We start from the raw sequence: 18,832 nt of genomic DNA, 5'->3' as shown, positions 1-18,832 counted from the left end.
CGGGAACGAGACACACCTGGGAGACAATCAACGGGGAAAGACGCAGAGACAGGACTAACAGGGAACAGGATCACACAGAAACTCAAAAATAAACACATAGAAACACGGATCACGACACTTATTTGTTTTTCTCAGAAAATGCACCAAATCTTTATTGATGTGCTCATTACACTCTGACTCTTGCCTGGATTGTTACATTGTTTTTAATCTCAGATTTAACTAGAATGTATGTAGTTCAGTTGAATATGTTTGTGTGACTGATTTAAACTGCTTTTATATTTCTGAATATGAATTATAATTTTCTCTTCTGAGATTACAATTTTTGTGAACTGGAGGTATACAAATAAGCCAAATTGAATTGAATCATTGCCATAGCAGTTCATATTGTGTAATTTTCCTGTTGCATCACACTGTATTGTGTCATGTTTTCTCATGTTTAACATCACACACCCTGTTTTTAGCTATGCTTTAGGATTCAGTAGCTTTTTTTTCTCCAATAAAACTGGCAGGTTGACTATGATTTTAAACCTTTTATTTTCAAAAACATGCAGAGGAAGCAAAAGTTAAATTAACATTTTATTCTTGGCAATCATAAATCAGCGTAATGCTCTGTAAAGTGTGTTGACAGTCAGATAATCTGTAAATCCAGATTAAGAAGTTCAAACCCAAATGGCTGAGTGGCACGTAAAGATAACAAAGAGGAGCTATTTAAACAAATATGCTGTAAACACTTTGATTCTGGGTGAAACAGTTGGACTTACTCATTTGTGTTTTTTATTTATTGGCAGTTTTTCAGTGAATGTTGAAACTGAAACTGTTTTTTGGGGGAATAACTGCATGTTTTTTTTCCCCTGTGTTCCGTTTTCTTTGGCAGAACATAGGAAACCATAGTTTTGGTTGTAATAAGTTAAGTTGCAGAATTAAGTGACTGAGTCATCCAAGAATTCAACAAATTAGACCTTCAAAGTTTTATTGGTTTGAACGTTCTGATTATATATTACATTCCTGTAGAGACGTCACATAAATAGTCCAGTGGGTTTAAGAAAAACAAGAGCTTTAAGGCAGAGAGGCGCTGAGTGAAATAAAGGAAGACAACAGGGAAGGAACAGCCAGAGCGCGGCCGCTGAAGTGAAACCAGAACGGACGAGGCTTTCAAATACCGGCTACCTCACATGTCAGGCTGCGTCGCCTCTGAACGCTGACGTGGACTGATTGGTGAGGCTCATCCCTTAACAGCTTAATGACTGTCCCACAGCAGCCTGCCACCCCGAGGGGATAAAACACTTTTTAAAAGAAGCAGGAAGTCCACAAGCCTTGCTGTCGTTTAAGTTCCCAACGACTAATCCGTCCGACCTCGTCACCTCCATCTCAGCCAGCCCTCCATTTCTTCCACCAGTCCCAGCTGAAAACACCCCGGGCGTTCGGAGCAAAGGCAGTGAGAAATAACCGCCGTACTCACAGTTCATCTTGCCAATGTTTTTTCCAGCCTGTCATTCGACTCTTTGCACTTTTCCAGCGTTAGAAGAAAACTTGGTGGCACATTGTTTCTCCAGTGACCCCACAACGCTTCAGAGAGAGAATGAGGCTGAAGGAACAAGAGTGTGAACAAAAACAATATCAATCAAAATGGTATTTTTATGTTTAATCACACTTACCTGTTTTAGATTATAAACAAAATTTCACTATCAAGGATAACCTGAGTAAATGCAAAATATTGTCATCAAATTATAATTTAGCTTGAATAAAATGTAATTAATAATATTTCTTAAGGTACTGGTCACATCATTTTGTGAGAGTTGACAAAAATCATCTCAAAATGATTGCAGTTCAGAAAAAGTTTGTTAATCTGCCATCAATTGAAATCATGTGTGTTGAAGCAGGAAAACACCTAAAACATGCCGGGCTTGGTGCCTTGAGGACCAGGGTTGGGAAACACTGACCTAAAGTTTCAGATCTGCTCAGATTATAACGAATAACGTAATAAGTTATCACATTATGCAGATGATATGCTGCTATGAATGACAATGATTAAGCAGATGCATAGAACAAATTCATGCATTTATGTGCCATAACTCTAATCAGTTGAATAAAAAGAAAACTGAAGTAAGGCCTTCCAGTTGGAACTGAACAAATAAACTTGTTCAGCAGCACAAATATGTGCTACACAACCAAACTTGCTTTGTTTTCTCTTAAAACCATTCAGAGACTCGGATGCTGTGGGTCATTTGGCTCATTGTCTGATGAATAACCTAAGTGAGTTTGAGTGGAAGGTCAGAGACTCACACAGAAACATGTTTTTCTCCGGGACACGGAGATGCCGCCTGGACGTCCCCATGCTGGTCATGATTGCATATAATTGTTGGAACAGATGGAAGTGGGACTTTCAGGCATCTGGAAATCATAAGTTGGGATTTCCCAAGTAAAAATACTTTGGTAAGTTTTAATCTGCTTTAATGTCAAGACAGTGATAAATATAGTAAGGTACTGGTTTGTTTTAAACCAGCATGTTTTGATCCTCAGAGGTGGGTAGAGTTCCCCAAAACTATATATTTTTATTTGTAAAAATTGGTAAAAATATATTTTTACTTAGGCAAAACTAGCCGTCAAAAAGTATTTGTTAAAAAGTCTACTCAAGTACTGAGTAACTGATCAAATTATCAAAATATCAGTCATTACTGTTTAAAAGTTACAGAATCAGACAGAGCAAAATATACAGTAAAGTGGACATTTTGGCATTTTAATGACAATAATTCACATAAGTAACAAAAAATAACAAAATCAGGCAAAATAAATTTTTTCCAAATCAGTTTCTTATGAAACTTTAACAAAAACTGCAGGGTTTTTTTTTGGGTTAAAACATGTTTGTTCTTCTTTCAGTGGGTATAAAATACAGAAATTTTACTTCAGTAAGAGTAGTGATACTTCATAATTAAATTACTAAGTAAAAATTAAAGTACAGTGTAGTAAAAATTCTCCTAAAAGTTTTTATTTTTCCTAAAGTTACTCAATAAGTGTATTTGAGTGCATGTAACTAGTTACTACCCCAGTACTGTACAAGCACAGGTGTTAATCAGAGCTGAACCCAATGAACAAAGTAAACCAGTTATCAAGAATAAAATGACAATTGAAACATTAAAACATGAAATGTGATCTTCATATCACCTCCTATCCCGGTTTGGGTAAACCGATGAAGAACCCCAGCTACCCCTCCTCTTCCTCAGTGCTTTAATGGGTTTACCTAAACAGTCACACTCCACTTCATACCTCCTCACTCAACTTGACAAGCTTGCCCATCTGCATTTACTGTGACGACCAGGAGTCCCTAGCGCATGTGACATGGCCCACAGACAGTTTCTCTGCGTGCATGTGTGCGGTGCTGGGTGTGCCGGGTCCTCGCCTGCTCCCTCACAGCGTCACATCTTTTGACAGCTGCCATTTTCAGTACCCTGCTCTGGCCCCTCATCGCCACCCAGCTGCCAAGTCCCCTTCAAATTTGCTTTCTCGCCACCTTTTCCTGCTCAGGTTTCCAAGGAGCCCAATGCGGCAGCAGAGGGAGGCAGCGCGGTGTCACCTCAGATTAACGACAGGGGACTGAGGGCCAGCAGGCCTCCAGCGGAGCAGTAAAGATAGCAAGATAAGACACAAAATATAATATCAGGAGCTATAGGAGTAAAGTTTGAGTTGAGGCTGAAGTAGGAAGGATGCTCCGCCTGATGCTGAGATGCAGAAATGACGACCCTAACGTCGAGGAATTATCAGAAATACAGAACACTTACTATTCTAGGTGGAAGTWCACATCGGCTTGGAATGCTTTATTTTCTACAGAAAAGTTATCCCTGTGGTAACTTTTCTGACACCTCCTGCTTAAAACCCAAAAAGTCAGAAGGGTCGTGAAGCCCCGCTTTCACGGTCTGTATTCATACTGAAAATCAAGATCAAGCGAGCTTTTGCCCTTCTGCTCCACGGGAGGTTTCTGTCCTCCCTGAGCTCGCCTTAGGACACCTGCGTTACCGTTTGACAGGTGTACCGCCCCAGTCAAACTCCCCACCTGCCACTGTCCCCGGAGCGGGTCACGCCCCVVACGCGCGGGGCGCTTGACGCCAGAACCGAGAGCCCACTACAGGCTCGCCCTCCCGCCTCACCGGGTAAGTGAAAAAACGATAAGTAGGAATTTGATGCACATCCATGTTTCACCAAAACAAATTCAAACTAAACTTTGAATTTATTGTGAATTTGGTGTAAATGATAGGAACTATTTTTGCAGGCCTAAAAGTAATAAATACAGTCATGTTTGGACTGTTTTAATACCGGTGAAAGTGCTACATTTCACAATGTGGTTAGAATAATGTAACAGCAGTACTATCTTTATCCACATTTCTTAAAATAAACATGCTTGGAATGGTTTGCCTTCATGCTCTCAATATATTTCCTGTTAGCAGCCAGAACTGGTATGACAAGTTTGTTTGTGTTCATCCATATGTGGATCCCTGGAGGTTTCAAGGAAAATAATTCTTGATTGCGAAATGGAAAAAACTCTTAACAAAGATTGAAATAGGCCGTCTCAGTTCTGAACTTTATTGCTTGTTGCAGCAGGAAAACAGTACATCAGCTCCGAACAATTCAAGCTTCACACGGTGTTTCAACAGTTTCACACACATTACACAGTCCTCAGTGCACATTCATGTAAAACAGTCTGGAAACTCCAAGTGATTAAAAATCGATTCTGTCTAGACTCACAACACAAACTGAACAATTCCTTTAGCAACTTCCTCTTTGAGCCAACATTGTCCCCTTGACTAAAGCTGCAGTATGTGTCTTTTGTAAAAATAATAGGTATAAATATTGTCACAATGTCATGACACTTCTAACTTCTAAATGTGTTAATGGTGGAAAAACAACTCACCCATCCAAGAAAACCATTTATTTGGTTGCCTGAACATTCATGAAAGGCTATGCTAGCTGCAGCGTATCGGAGAGCAAAGAGAGGAGGGGTTGAGCAGCACCACATTGAGGGGTGATTGGCAGCGCTAAGACCAGCCCCCTGGCTTTGATTGGTTCTTTTTAAATAGGATTGTGAGAAGGCAGAAAAGCTCAATTTTTCCACAGATTATCTGTAGAAAACTGTCACAACATACAACATAACATATAATATAATTTATAAAAGTTAAATAGTGCAGCTTTAAGTCACAGTTGACTCAGTGTTGTTTAACACCAGCTTCTTTAGCTAATGCTAATAGGTCAGTGACTTACTATTGACTGTTGCCACTTATTTTGCACAAAGAAACATAAAATTTCCACCACAGTTGTTTGTGTCTCGAGAAAATGGGTTTCTGACTTTATTAGTTCTAGAGCTCTACTGTCCTGCAGGTTTTAGATTCATCACTGCTGCAACACAGCTGGATCAGATATTTCAATTATATCTTCAGCAGCCATGGTAACGAGCCATTCAGGTATCGTTACCTGGAGGAGGGCGCAGTAGGTTTCGAGGACTGAGGTTGGAGACCCTTGGTCCAGAAGATGATGTTTTGTAAAAAGTGATGCGAAGTCTGAAGTTGCAGATCCATTTTCCAGTTCAGCAGGCAGGTTTGTTGTCTGCTAAAGTCTCTTGTTTGTCTTCTTTTCTCTCTGTTCACTTCTGAGATCCATCTCCGCCTGGAGACATTTTCCCTGAAATGTGCACCACAGAGCTGCATCACCCAATGGGATGCATTTGAGGACGTCGAGATCACTTCACAGTTTTTACATCTCAGACCGCTGTGTGGACTTTTAATACGATTACCGACCAAATGGGATGACATGGGTCCACGGCGCTGTGTCCGTTTTCCTATAGCTAACATAAGAGGTTTGGATGGATGGTGAGCAAGAACCGCTTCACATCCCTCCTGGCAATCAACCCAAAAGCCTCCTTCTCTGGTCATCCTCTGATTTTCACAGGGCGCTCCTGTCTAATACTAAAGGGCAGTGACAGTAATGGGAGAAGCGGATGTGTGGACCAGGGCCGGAACATTAAATGACTGCACTTAGGATACCAGTAAACTCGGGCCAATCTCAGCAATATTTAGCTGGACATTGAGCTGCAGTGCCCGAGCCCCAAGTCATGTTAGCTTAACACCAAACGCCACTCAAGTCAAAGAGGGGGAGAGGGGAGGTGTGCTCGCGTTAGCCGCTCCATTAGACAAACTGGGTCTGAACACTTCAATGGGTCGCACACTTGGCTTAACAGTAAAACATTTGCTGCTTCCCAAAGTCACTCCAACTTCCCCTGGCAGTCTGAGCGCTTCTCCAGCTCTCTCAACTCTCTCCTTCCTCATCTCTCAAGCGTGTAAAACTTTTGTGTGTGTACAGTCAAATTATCATATTTCATATTAAAGGAGTAATTCACTTGCAGACATTTATCTCCCTTATTTCTTTCGTTAAGTTCAAATATTTGTGCAGAACATGTTTCTTTTACAGTCAGGTCGTGATCCGGGTTGTGGCACATCCTGTTCCCCAGTCTCATCGCTTTTTCACACACTAGCTTTCAATCTTTGCATGCTCAGATGCCAAGAATATGAGACCAATTAAAACTCAGACAGGGATCTTGCGACCATCCTCTCCGCTGGCAGCCGTCCCTGTAACACGTTGCACATTCTTTGCTCCATTCTGTGCTCTCAGCCCTGCTTCTCAGAACCACATCAAACAAAAGAGGACCGGCGGTTCGGGGCGGGTGCCAGGCTCAGGCCCGCACCAACAAAGACAAAGGAGATCACAGTGGGAATTAGGGGGATTCCCCAGAGAGACGATAGGAAGGGAGGATCTTATCTGAGATAAATCTGCTGAGAAGACCCCCCTAAACGTAAGAAGAAAGAAACTATGTCTGCTCAGAGCCGATGTGACCGGAATGAGGTCGACTTACCCAGAGAGAGCAACCTCAGAGCATGGTGAGGGAAAACAGAGCTGGGGGCGATGGCAGAGGGTCTCTCATTAAGGCGAGGAGCTTTCACTTGAAAGCATCTACAGATAGAGACGGTTCCATGTCAGCCAGGGTCAAAGGTTAAAGGATCCCTGGTGACCGCAGGCGTGTACCGGCATCGTGTCCCCGTTTAGCTCCCTCCAGGAGAATGTCTTGTTTTTATTCGTAGTCTCACTTAAATCCTGAAAAAAGCCACGATGTACACAGCATGTTGGTACTAAAAGGATGCGTGACTTTAATTAGACAGTTTGGGATCCTCTCAAGCCATTAAACAGTTAAAATGACAGCTATAAAATATCATTTTATAATGTGGTAAAATATGTTTTACATCAACAGATGGAACTGATTTGTTTATTGTTAATTTTTACTGTTAAACACGACAGGAAAGGTATTTTTCTTGCTTGTTAGAAATCTGGATTTTATTTGGAAATTCCTCGAAACAGATTGATTTCTTCCACGTGTACGTTTCCACTCTGAACCCACAGCCGGGTTCAGAGCGGGAAAAAATCTAATTATTTCTGCCAGTTGAGCTGCACACGTCAGAGAGGCTGCTGTTTGTGCTGGAGTAATTATGCACTTGTTCACGAACATCCAGAGTGGACGTCCTCCACAGTGACGCGTCTTTCATGTTTCTGTCAAAGCCAGTCGTTCCCGCTCAGAAACATTCACTTTTTGAACTCGTCTTTTGAACATTCCTCACTGGACTTCTTCCAAAAACAACCTTCCCAGCCGTAGAGAACATCCCGGGAGTTTGTAGGTTTTTTTTTTGTTTTTTTGTTTTGTTTTGATTCAGTTTTTACAACCTGACAGTCAACTTTAAACCCCCTTGAATTCCCATACTGTTCTGCCTCTGTGTGCTTTTGTCTCTGAAAGGCCACTTTGATGCACTTATGGAACGCCGCCCCGTCCCGCGCGGGGAACCTGAGAGGGCCCACACACGCCTCAGATGCCCTCCACTCAGCAGCTGTGTCCCGATGCTTTAAAGGAAGCGCTACCCTTCACAGGCACACCGTGGACTGTTTGCTGCCGGCGTCCGTCTGCCGGCGTCCACCGGGATCCATCTGTCTGTCTTTGATTTGCCGTTCTGCACGGTGGTCCTGCAGCCATTCTGGGCCACCAAAGTTTCTGAGAGACTCAGAGATGAATGTGCAACACTGCAGAAAACTCCTCCTGAAGCAATGTCACTTCATTTTCATCCCACCTGTTTTTTTTCCTCTTTCACACTTTGAAACACTAAAATATGTGTTTTGCAAGTTCTGAATTTTAATTATGTTGATCTTGTTTTACTCCTGCAGAGTCAATACACATGACTAATAAAAGAAATAAGTAATATTGTGCTTGTTTTAGTTGAGTCACACCGTTGGCCATCCTTCTCTTGTTCCTTCTGTTCTTTGTGGTTTCTTGTGTCTTTTTTCTGCACAAGGTGGGACAAACTGCACTGACTAACTGACAAGTTAGGGACATTTGGACTTCATCAACCTTTGCACCATTTAACCGTTGTATTCTTCTTGTTCATCCTTGGTTTTCAGAATCTTCAGTCTTTGATTTGATCAAATTCTTGATGTACTTTTACACTTACAGATGTTTTCCTGTACCCGGGCTTTGTAGTGAATGTCAAGATGAATTTTAAACAAACCTGAAAAAATGATCTTCCTCTCCTTACCTGCAGACTCTTTTTTGGTTTTTTCCATGCCGCGTCTTTCAGGCAAACTTAGCTGACCTTAGTTTCCACCTTGACAAACAAACATGTAAGGTTTCTTCTTGTAGCAAAATCTGAAGCATAGTTCTGATTATTCTACATCAGGGTCCACTTAGCCAACTAGAGATGATAATGTGGTCTGGTTCAGACATTAAAGGCTCTTAAGAACTTCACCCGAAGCAGAACAGTTGACATGAGGTCATGTGGTTACGAGACGTTCGTATTTTGCACCTTTCAGCGGCGTTTCCATCACAAATGTGTATAAATTGTTGTTGAATGTTGGAAAAAACACAATCTCGCAATTGTGGTGTTTCCATTAAATAAGAAATGAAATTAAAGTCACACATAAATGAGGTTGTTCATTTAAAATCATGGATGTTTACATCATATTTCAGCCAAGATGCTAAGGCTGCTTATACTTGGGAGTGGCTACTGAAGCAGCGATTTGGGAAAATGAAGTCTCCCTAAAAACACTCTTTTTGGGGTAATTGTCAGAAAAACCAAGCTGGTCTTGATGAGGCACCTTGTGGTTCTAGAAGACTGAATTCAGGCCATGGAGGCAGATGGTGGTGATTCAGGTCATGATTCCTTCCATGGCCTTAAATCTGACTTTTCTAGTTATGAACAGAACATAAAAATGCAGTAAAATGTTTTTTTCTCATACCAAGTATTTGGTTTAGTTGTATTGCTAATATCTTAGTAGACTTGAAAGAAGTCAAGATTGTCTTAGAAGTAAATTTTCAAGTCAATTTTAAATCCTCTGGACTTAAAATAAGAGGATCTTGCTTTAAGTCAATCACTTCTTTATACTGATAAAGAAAAACACAAAACAAAACAACAGGATCATTTTCCCATTTAATGAGTGAAATAATCTGCCTGTGTAGTACTTTTTCCTAATCAATATTCAGGAATTATTAACTTAAAACAAACCCCAATACCTTGTTATTGTTACTTGTAAGTCAGTTTTGTCTTATTTCAAGTGCGCTGAGATATTTGTACTACAAAATAGACAAAATAAAACAAGATGATGGTCAGAGAGACGGACTGACAGAAAGTCTGATGACTGAGGATGCTTGATGACGGATGTTGTCCTCTTGCCATGGAAACGTAAGACAAAGTAATTTAAATAAATGTCTAAATTATCTTGCCCTTCCTGTGGGTTATTTGTGTAGCTTTATATTCCATTCAACTCTAAAACGGAGTCCGTCTGATCAGGTTATCCCTGTTTTCCGACCGAAGCCCGTCGAACCGTTTGAAGAGTTGGGGTTACGTTGCCCTGCACTGACAGAGGCAGACGTGCGTCTCTCTCCCCAAAGTGTGTTTTTGTGTGCTGGCTTGTGTTCGGGAGGATGCCCTGAGGCCAGAGGAACCTGGAACATTAAGTCTTGCCATGGCGGCTCAGGACAGCTCTGAGCCTTGAGCGGCTTTGGCAGCTTGCCGAGGGTGGAGGTGGCAGCGGGGGCGGCACAGGTTTGGAAAGAGGACCCTGAGCTCACTCCTCTTCAGTCTTCTGGGACACACAACCCACTCAGTGTCTGAGTCTGTAGAAATGTTTTTGTCACTTTATTTTTGGAGTCACGTACACCACAGAGGGGAAAGTTGGTCCATATGCGGCCTTTGTTCAGCCAGAGAAAAGAGCAACGACAAAGTTTGAGCTAAACTGAGGACTTTATTGAAATCTGCCTTTTATTTTGGCTCTTATTCCTGTTAATGCAAAATGCAGAAACTTAGACTAGTGTCTATTATCTCAGTGCTTAGTGAAAATATTTATAAACCTTCTTAAGCTTTTTCGCATTCTATGTATTTTTTAGGCCCGTCGCAATAAGCATTAAATCAATAAATCACATGATAAATTAAAATGAGCTCAATAATTTCTGTTTGCAGGATTTGTGGTTTTTCTTTTTTCTCTCAACTGGATGATAAAAGTCTTCAGTCTGGTGCTTTGGTCTCAAAATGCGGTTTATAGAGACTTCATAATTAATTTTATTTGTTGTTTGTGTTGTTCTGTTTATTTACTTTGGATTTTTAAAATGTCTTCTAGTTAGGGTGTGAAATGTTCTTGCATTATTTTGCCATTATCACAGTATGTGACCATCTGAAAATGGTCTCAAAGCAACAATCTTATTGGTTGTTACAATAAATTCTGGGGCAATTTATCATCCAGCAAAATGTGTTGTTTGATTTTTGAATAGGATGAAAATGATCAATGACTTTGACCAATTTTTACAAATAAAAAGCTTAATCAGACACCGCTAAATAAAACCCAGTGTTCAAAGTGTTTCATTTAATTCCAGTAAAATCCAGTTTTTCTGAGCTTTCCAAAAGAACAGCAGTGAATCTGAGGCAGACTGACATGTGGAAAAGTTTACAGCAAAAAGATTAAGCTCTGCAAAAACCTGGCCTTTAACAAAGAGTGGCAAGAACATAACCTCAGACACAGTATGAAGCATGGCGGTGGTAGCATCATGCTTTGGAAACAGCTTCACTATTTCAGATCTGGTTTAAATCAAAGCATAGTTACATGATGGAATGGACTAGTTAGAGCTGAAACCTAAATCCAATAGTGAATTTTTACCAAAGCTTAAGAATTGGCCTCAAAAATTTGCCCAAAAGCCAGCAGCATATTTATTTTTAATATTTTGTCGTTTAATATCTAAGTGCCTTCCTGCAGCTTAAATGAGAAAGGAGGAATACAAAGTGTAAAGGAGTGACAACATTAAGAGAGACATAAATAGTGACGAAAAGTGTCAGGAATCGTATTTCTCGAGAAGAATTTGGCAAGAAAATCTACTTTGTATATTTTCAGAACCCAGATAATGTGTCCTGTTTACATGTTCCTGTGCAACAGAAAACAAAATCCTGGGTTTGGATCGAAGGCCGGTCCTCTTCTGGACGGCGCTCAGGTGTGACAGCAGCGTTCACACTTAAATATATTCAGTTTTTGGGGTGAATAGCTACATGTTTAGTCAGTCTAAGTGTGAAATGCCTGTAGAGAGCCATTACACCTACACTTTATTTTCTTGGAAGAACTCGTGTTATTACATTTACCAAATTAACTCAAGCTTTTGCACCATTTAGGAAGAACTGAGACAAAATCAGCTTCCTGCAGGGTCCAGGTGAGCAGGAACCGTTCAGTCATTGGCTGGCGGTGACACAGAGCAACAAACAGGAGTCAGTAAAAACCAGGCAGCTAAAAATAAAAATGCAACATGTCATGCATCTCAACCAACTTTAATCAAATATTAAATTAATAAGAACAACACTGGATCTCTGTTAGCTAAAAATAAAACAGCTCTGCAGAACCAAACATTGAAATCTAAAAACAGACACTCACGTAAAACGTCAGAACTCTGCTGAAATAAATTACGCCACGTGCCATTATAAGCAAATAACATATTTTTAAAGATTTAATATAGGTACTTTTGCTTTTATAATAATACCACAGCGATGTGATTTTAGCAGGACGATGGATTAGTGCATTTTGTGGGATTATTTGAGGGAAACTGTAGAGATTCAAACCCAGAGTGGGGGTTCGGTGTGAGGGGACAGGTTACCCACACTAGTGAATTTTGATCAAGCTGTTAAAAAATCACATAGAAGAAAAGAAGAAGTTAAATGCAAAGTAGTTTCCATCTCTGTGAATCAACCAGGCTACACAAAGCGTACGTTCATCAAACGTTGACATTGAGTTTGGCTGTAATAAACAGCAAGTAGAGATTGTAAACTAGCGCAGACCACACATGCTAGTGAAAGTGAACCAGCTGAAAATGCAATAAATACTGAAATTTTGCGTCTCAGTCGACACGAATCTACTGGACTAGGTGTGAAAAAAGCTGCAGCTCTTTTCCAGCAGCCAGGTGGGTCAGACTCAGAGAGTCGTTGACCGTACTGAAGGCGACGACAACAAACGGCATCAGATGAAGGATCACATGGGAAGAAGTCGATATAACTTACTCTATTTCAACATATCCCACATCAAGCATAAACGTTAAACATGGAAAGTTTAACGTTTATCATGCCTGATATAATGTGCATCTAAATCATGCTGAAAATACATAATATATAACAACCATTTATTTTTCCTGATAAAATTTTCTTTCAAAAATGTATAAACTGCAGCAGGTGACTAGCCTACGTATGCTAGTCATTAGCTTCTCCAGCAGAGGGAGCAGGAAACCCCGCAGGTGACCAAGTCAGGTATGCTGGTCTGTAGCCTTTCCAATGCTAACACATGTGTCTCTTCATTTGCCAGCGCTGACCGCTCAGTTAGCGGTTACCTAAATCAGATCATTTTTACAACGACATAGCCAATGCTGGGTGTGCAGTAGTCTTAATTTTGGCCCTAATATGGTGCCATATTAGAATGCTTGAGCTTTAACTCCAGGGATTGTGCTTAACTTATTGAAAAACAATCAGCTGGAAGCCTTGTTTCACTCCCGTTGGGGCGCCAGGTTCATCATTATCTAGCTTCACATCAGCAGTTTTATTGAAAGGAAAATTCTTGTGACTTTTGTTTCTATCAACAATGTGGATAAAGTGATTGGAGTTGATGAGGCGGGCTGATCAAACATGACTCAAAACATTGCTTTGGTTAGTTTAGTGTAAGTGAAAAAAAAAAAGCTTTAACATGTTTTCAGGGCTAAATGAAGCGATAAACTTTAACTTCATCGTGACCGTGTTTGTTATGTTTTACTGTCAACTCCGCTGCTGGTTCCTGAAATACGTTGCTCAACACCAGGGAGATTTTCGGTTGTGTTGATGTGAGTCAAAGATGAACAGAAATAAAAATCCTGACTCAGGTCAAAATCTGGACCCGTTTCCTCCAGATTCAGCCCAATGTGCCAAACCCGGCAAATCTAGTACAGTGCATCTGTTTCCACCGCTCTCCTCCGCATATCTGCCAAAAGCGCTCAATAAAATATGAAGCTGGTTTTTTTTTTACCTCTGTTGATTGGTTGACTGTCACTCAAATGCGTGTAGCGTTGTTTCGATTTAAAGAATATTTCTCACATTTGTTCTTCTAATTAGAAAATGCAAACTAAGTGGAATGTTTTCAGTGACAGGACATGAAAGGAACCCCCTGTAGCTCTCCAGAGACTCTGCAGGCATGCAGGAGAGAGAATCAAAAACTAACAAAGACGTAAAAAATGTTGCCTCAGTTTCTTCTTTGTCCTTCCTGTCTTGTCTTCCTCTTTGTAGTTAGAGTACCAGAAGCTGTGGAGAGAAAAGTCCACACCAGCCAACAAAGCAATTGAAGCATTACTCCCCCATCCCTCTCTCCCTCTGTTCAGGCCTCGCTGTGTTTTTGGCAGTTACTACTGACCATCATGGATGTCAGTGCCAATTTTTGTGAAAACTGGCACATATGGCAGCTGAAGTGCCATATGCCGTACAGAATATTTTTTGGCCGTTTCCCCCATTTGTATAATCGCTGGATCCGGTATAAAAGTGGCTCATTATTAATTCATTCATTCCCTTCTTTCTTTTTTTTCTCCTCGTTTCATTTCCCTGGTGATTTCTTGTATCCCTCCTCGTTTTTTTTTTTGTTTTTTTTCCCCCTGATTTTATTAAATTCTTCTCCAGGTTCATTTCATGCCATTGACAACATGAATGACAAGTTAATTTAATGCACAGTGTGAGGATTAAAGCTTTTGGGTAATTCAAAGCTAAATAGGAGGATTATGTGTCGTTCAGAAAATAATTCATTGCATTAGTTTTGTTTTTATTCTGCAACACTTCAGCTTAAATGAATCTGTATTTACTATTTTCTAAAAGTAATAAACTGACTATTTGCTGAGTTTGGCTGCAGCACTTAGACTACTCCTCTATTTACTTTGTGGTGATAAAATGACCAACCAATCAGCACGGAAAACAAAACACATAACAGAATGCAGACCAAAAAAACGGAGAATAAAAAGGCAAAAATTATGACCAAAAAATGAAAACAACGAGCAACGTCAGTAAAAAACAACAACTTAATGTAATATATTCTTTTTAATTTTGGTGCTAAAGGTTTTAAGCTGAGTTCATATATGATATGAGTAAAACTGATGATGTTTTACAGATACTTATGTTTTAGAAACTTTATTTTTATTTTGATCATGAAAACCCATAATTGACAAAAAAAATATCTGAAACTTTTTAGCGATATTTTTTATGCCTGTAATCTAATGTAAACATGGTGGTGGTATAAAATATATGGAATACCTTTTGCACAAATATATATTAAGCTTAAAACAATACTACAAGTAGAATGCAGTCCAACAGATTTTTACTAAAACTTTGAGAAAATTATCCCATTTTTTTGTTTTCACAAAAAGGTTTTCCAGCTCGGGCTACACAGTTGGTAGAGCTGTTGCCTTGCAGCAAGAAGGTTCTGGGTTCGATTCCCGGCCCTGGTCTTTCTGCATGGAGTTTGCATGTTCTCCCTGTGCATGGTGGGTTTTCTCCAGGTACTCCGGTTTCCTCCCACAGTCCAAAAACATGACTGTCAGGTTAATTGGTCTGTCTAAATTGCTCCTAGGTGTGAGTATGGTTGTGTGTCCTGCGTGTCTCTGTGTTGCCTTGCGACAGACTGGCGACCTGTCCAGGTGACCCCGCCTCTTGCCCAGAACGTTAGCTGGAGAGGCACCAGCAACCCTCCCAACCCCACTGAGGGACAAGGGTGCAAGAAAATTGATGGATGGATGGTTTTCCAGCTCAAACCTGTATTTGTTGACCAGTAAAAATACACAATTCCAATATAGAGGAATTTTGATCCTACAAAAGCTTTATAAATACTAACTTTTTCAAAAATGTTTACGTCAAGACTTCAGAAATCCTCCAAGTTCCATGTTGAACCAAACCTTAAATTTACTCCCATCTCAGTGTCTCAAATTAAAAACTTCAAAGTTATTATCCAACTACGACCAACAGCTGCACAATTCTTTACAATCTCTGATCTTCATTGTCTGGATATCAGGATAAGCAACAGAAAACCAGCTCAGAAGGCATAACTGGGAGAAGTGTTATGTCACAACACGTCCCTGGGTGTTGAGCCGCATTTGGTCATATCAGAAAACGCCACTGAGAGGAAATACAACTAATGGTTCAGGGAATCCAAACCCAAGGAGGACTTGGTCCTGGAAACTCCCCCTCAGTCAATATGGGTCTCTGTTCAAGATCTTCAGGTAAACTGCCATCTACTCTCTGAATGACAGAGCTTGTTTTAAGTCAGTAATTCCTTAATAATAATGAAAAATATTAGTTTTACTGGCAGATTATTTTACTTGTGGGAAAAATGTCTTGTTTCCAAGTTCAGGCTTCTGTATCTTACTGAAATGTTACTGGTAAATTAGTTTTGTTTTATTTCAAGTGTAATAAAATAACTTCACCAGAAATATTTGGTAGGATTTAGTGTTTTTTCATTGTTCTGTACTTTGGCTTTCATCACTGGAGGACAATGGATGAACTGACAGATAGAAATGGAAGTCAGGCCTGTTTATAACCATTTGACACATCAATCCATCCATTAGACTTTTATAATAAAACATTTCTTTGCATCACATTTACCTAACTGTGCTCTTCTTCTTGTTTCCATTTGGATCAAATAAGAGCTTCCCTTCCTGTGTGATGTAGGAGGACATAAATAACAGATTTAAGAGCTTTAACAAACTGGTAGCTAGTTGAGTCACTGTTATATCACTGGGCCTCAGTGTCCAGATTGACATTTATTTATATAAACTTGTGACTGGACGAGCCAGAACCTTTTGGACGCACAGATGCCTGAAATTCCACCGCGACAGGAATTTCTTCCCCGTTCTGCATGTGTCTCCCTGTCCTTCTCTGACACAAACATCCCACACTTCCTCTTTGATTCCTCCTTGGAGTCGCTGCCTCTTCCTTTCTTCTCCTCTTCTGCCCTCCTTCGGAAAAGGACTGGAAGGTCTGCAGCGACTCCCACGCTCACAGTCTTCACAGCGTGTCGGTTTGTTCGTCGCCGTGTCAGCTAGGTGTTTGGATCCTCCATCGGTGCATCTGGGCTGTGTTATCAAGAACTCCAAGCAGAGCCAGGCCTTTCTTGTTGACTCACTTCAGCGGTGATGATATCATTAACAGATAATTGAGAGATGGAGGAGCTGGAGCCAAAAAAATCCCTCACATGCTGTAATAACCATGCAACTGTTTATCTCGGGGAATCGTTTATTACTTGAACAATAAAAAATGTGCACCGTGCCTCTGCATCTTAAAAAATGGATTTGGTTGAATACATTTGTGGATGCAAAAAAAAAAAACAAACACGCTGCTGACATATTTGTTTCCACTTATTTCCAACGTGGCCCTGAGGCACAAAACATTCAGCTCAAAATTAAACGCGGAAATATTAAATCCCAAATCATCAGAGTGCACATTTATTTAAAACACAAGCAAATGTATCAATACTGCATAAGCTCACTGGAAGTCAGGCATTATTTTCTGAATAAGATGTCACCTTTTGTCTCCTGTTTGTTCAGATATGTTTGGGGATTTTATGTGAATTTGCTGCAGAAAACAGAAATGTGTGACAGAAACAGCTATTTCATTTTTGGATGTGTGGATCAGCCAAACAATCTGGTTTGATTCCTACTGATGAGGAGAAGCGATGTCTCTACTTCAAACTCACCATAGTGTGTCCAGATTTATCAACCGAGTCGATATCAGGATCAGTACTGGAGTGGTAAGATTTTATTTTATTTTTGTTGTAGTTTCTCAAATCTACCTCAAAGATTTGTTCTTGATTAGCTCTCAAATCCTAATTTTATGCACTTTGCTTTAGGAAAAATGCATTCAGTTTTTTTTTATTGCTCATTAATTGTTAAGATATTTTGTAGACACCTTTAAACTTTATTTTAGGATTTATTAAAATAATTCAAGGAAAAATCAGAAAAACACCTAAAGGTCCAAAGTTTGAAGACATAAAATCTAAATAATAAAATGTATCAGTATGTTTGTAAGTGATACTGGCCAGGTGTTTACATGATGTGGAATCTGTATCAAAATATGCAATATCACATAGAAAATATAGCTTGGCTGAGATTTTCTGAAGTCTGCCAACATGTTCAGTGCTAGAATGAAAGTTCAACCTTGTTGTTATCTGCTGAAAGTCTTGCTCTCTCTCGCTTTCTTGCAGCCAGAATGAACCGCATACATTTATTGACATGTGAAAGAAAGTGTTGTTTCCTTTTGAAGCTTTTATAGCATCTTATTGTAGTTAAAACTTTACTGATAATAAAAGTAGCTTGGTCCTTAATTCCAACAAAAACAACAAAACTACGGAGCATTTACTGGGAGAAGTGGATGTAGTTATCATTTGTGAAAAGATCAGACTTTCTCATTTCTGGTCATTGATCACTGATCACTGACTTTTACTAAGAGCATCTCTGACCTTAAATTCTTAGCGGGACGTTTGAGTCGACAAGTTTCAGAAGGTTTTATAGTTCTGATATGGTTCATAATTTCCCAATATATTTTATGATAAATACATTCTCTAACGTGTGTTTACAAGTAGGTGTGTTGATGTCTGTACACTCAAACTGTTGTTTTGTGGAGGTTAAGACTCAAACTCCCCGTTCTTCTTCATTTAAATCATGCCAGTCTGTGGTAATGCCAGCGGCTGAGCCACAGCAAAGAGTTTAAAATCAAAGCATTTTTAATCACTAAAACTGATGTTGGTTTTGATATAATCAAATGTTTTCTAATTCAACTTTCAATTAATCAGCTGCACAGATGCATATTTTTAGTCTTAGCAATAAAAGTAACAAATCCATTCTTATCCTTGTTGGAGGCTCAACATAAATTTGAGAACTGTGGCAAAAAAAGTGAAAGTCTTTCAAAAGCAGAAATGTTTTGCAAAAAATGTCTAACCTGATCTCATATTAAACTTTTAGGCTTCTCTAAAGCTTTTTTATTATTATTATCATTTGAAATAAATGTGTTTCTCTGTTTAAAATATACATAATCAGCTCCTTTAACTAAAGCGGACGATCATTTATTAACCACCTGTGTTGCCCAGACTGTTAACAGCTGATGATTCCAACGTCCGACTAAATAACTGCACTTTTCCTGTGTTGTGTTTACCCATCAAAGATCAATCCACAGGCCTCTCGAGCTCCTCTGTAACACACACACACACACACACGCACACACACACACACACACACACA

Source organism: Poecilia reticulata, linkage group LG9 (assembly GCF_000633615.1).
Source record: "Poecilia reticulata strain Guanapo linkage group LG9, Guppy_female_1.0+MT, whole genome shotgun sequence".
NCBI classification, from domain to species: Eukaryota; Metazoa; Chordata; class Actinopteri; order Cyprinodontiformes; family Poeciliidae; genus Poecilia; species Poecilia reticulata.
Note: the sequence above shows the minus strand (reverse complement) of the source record.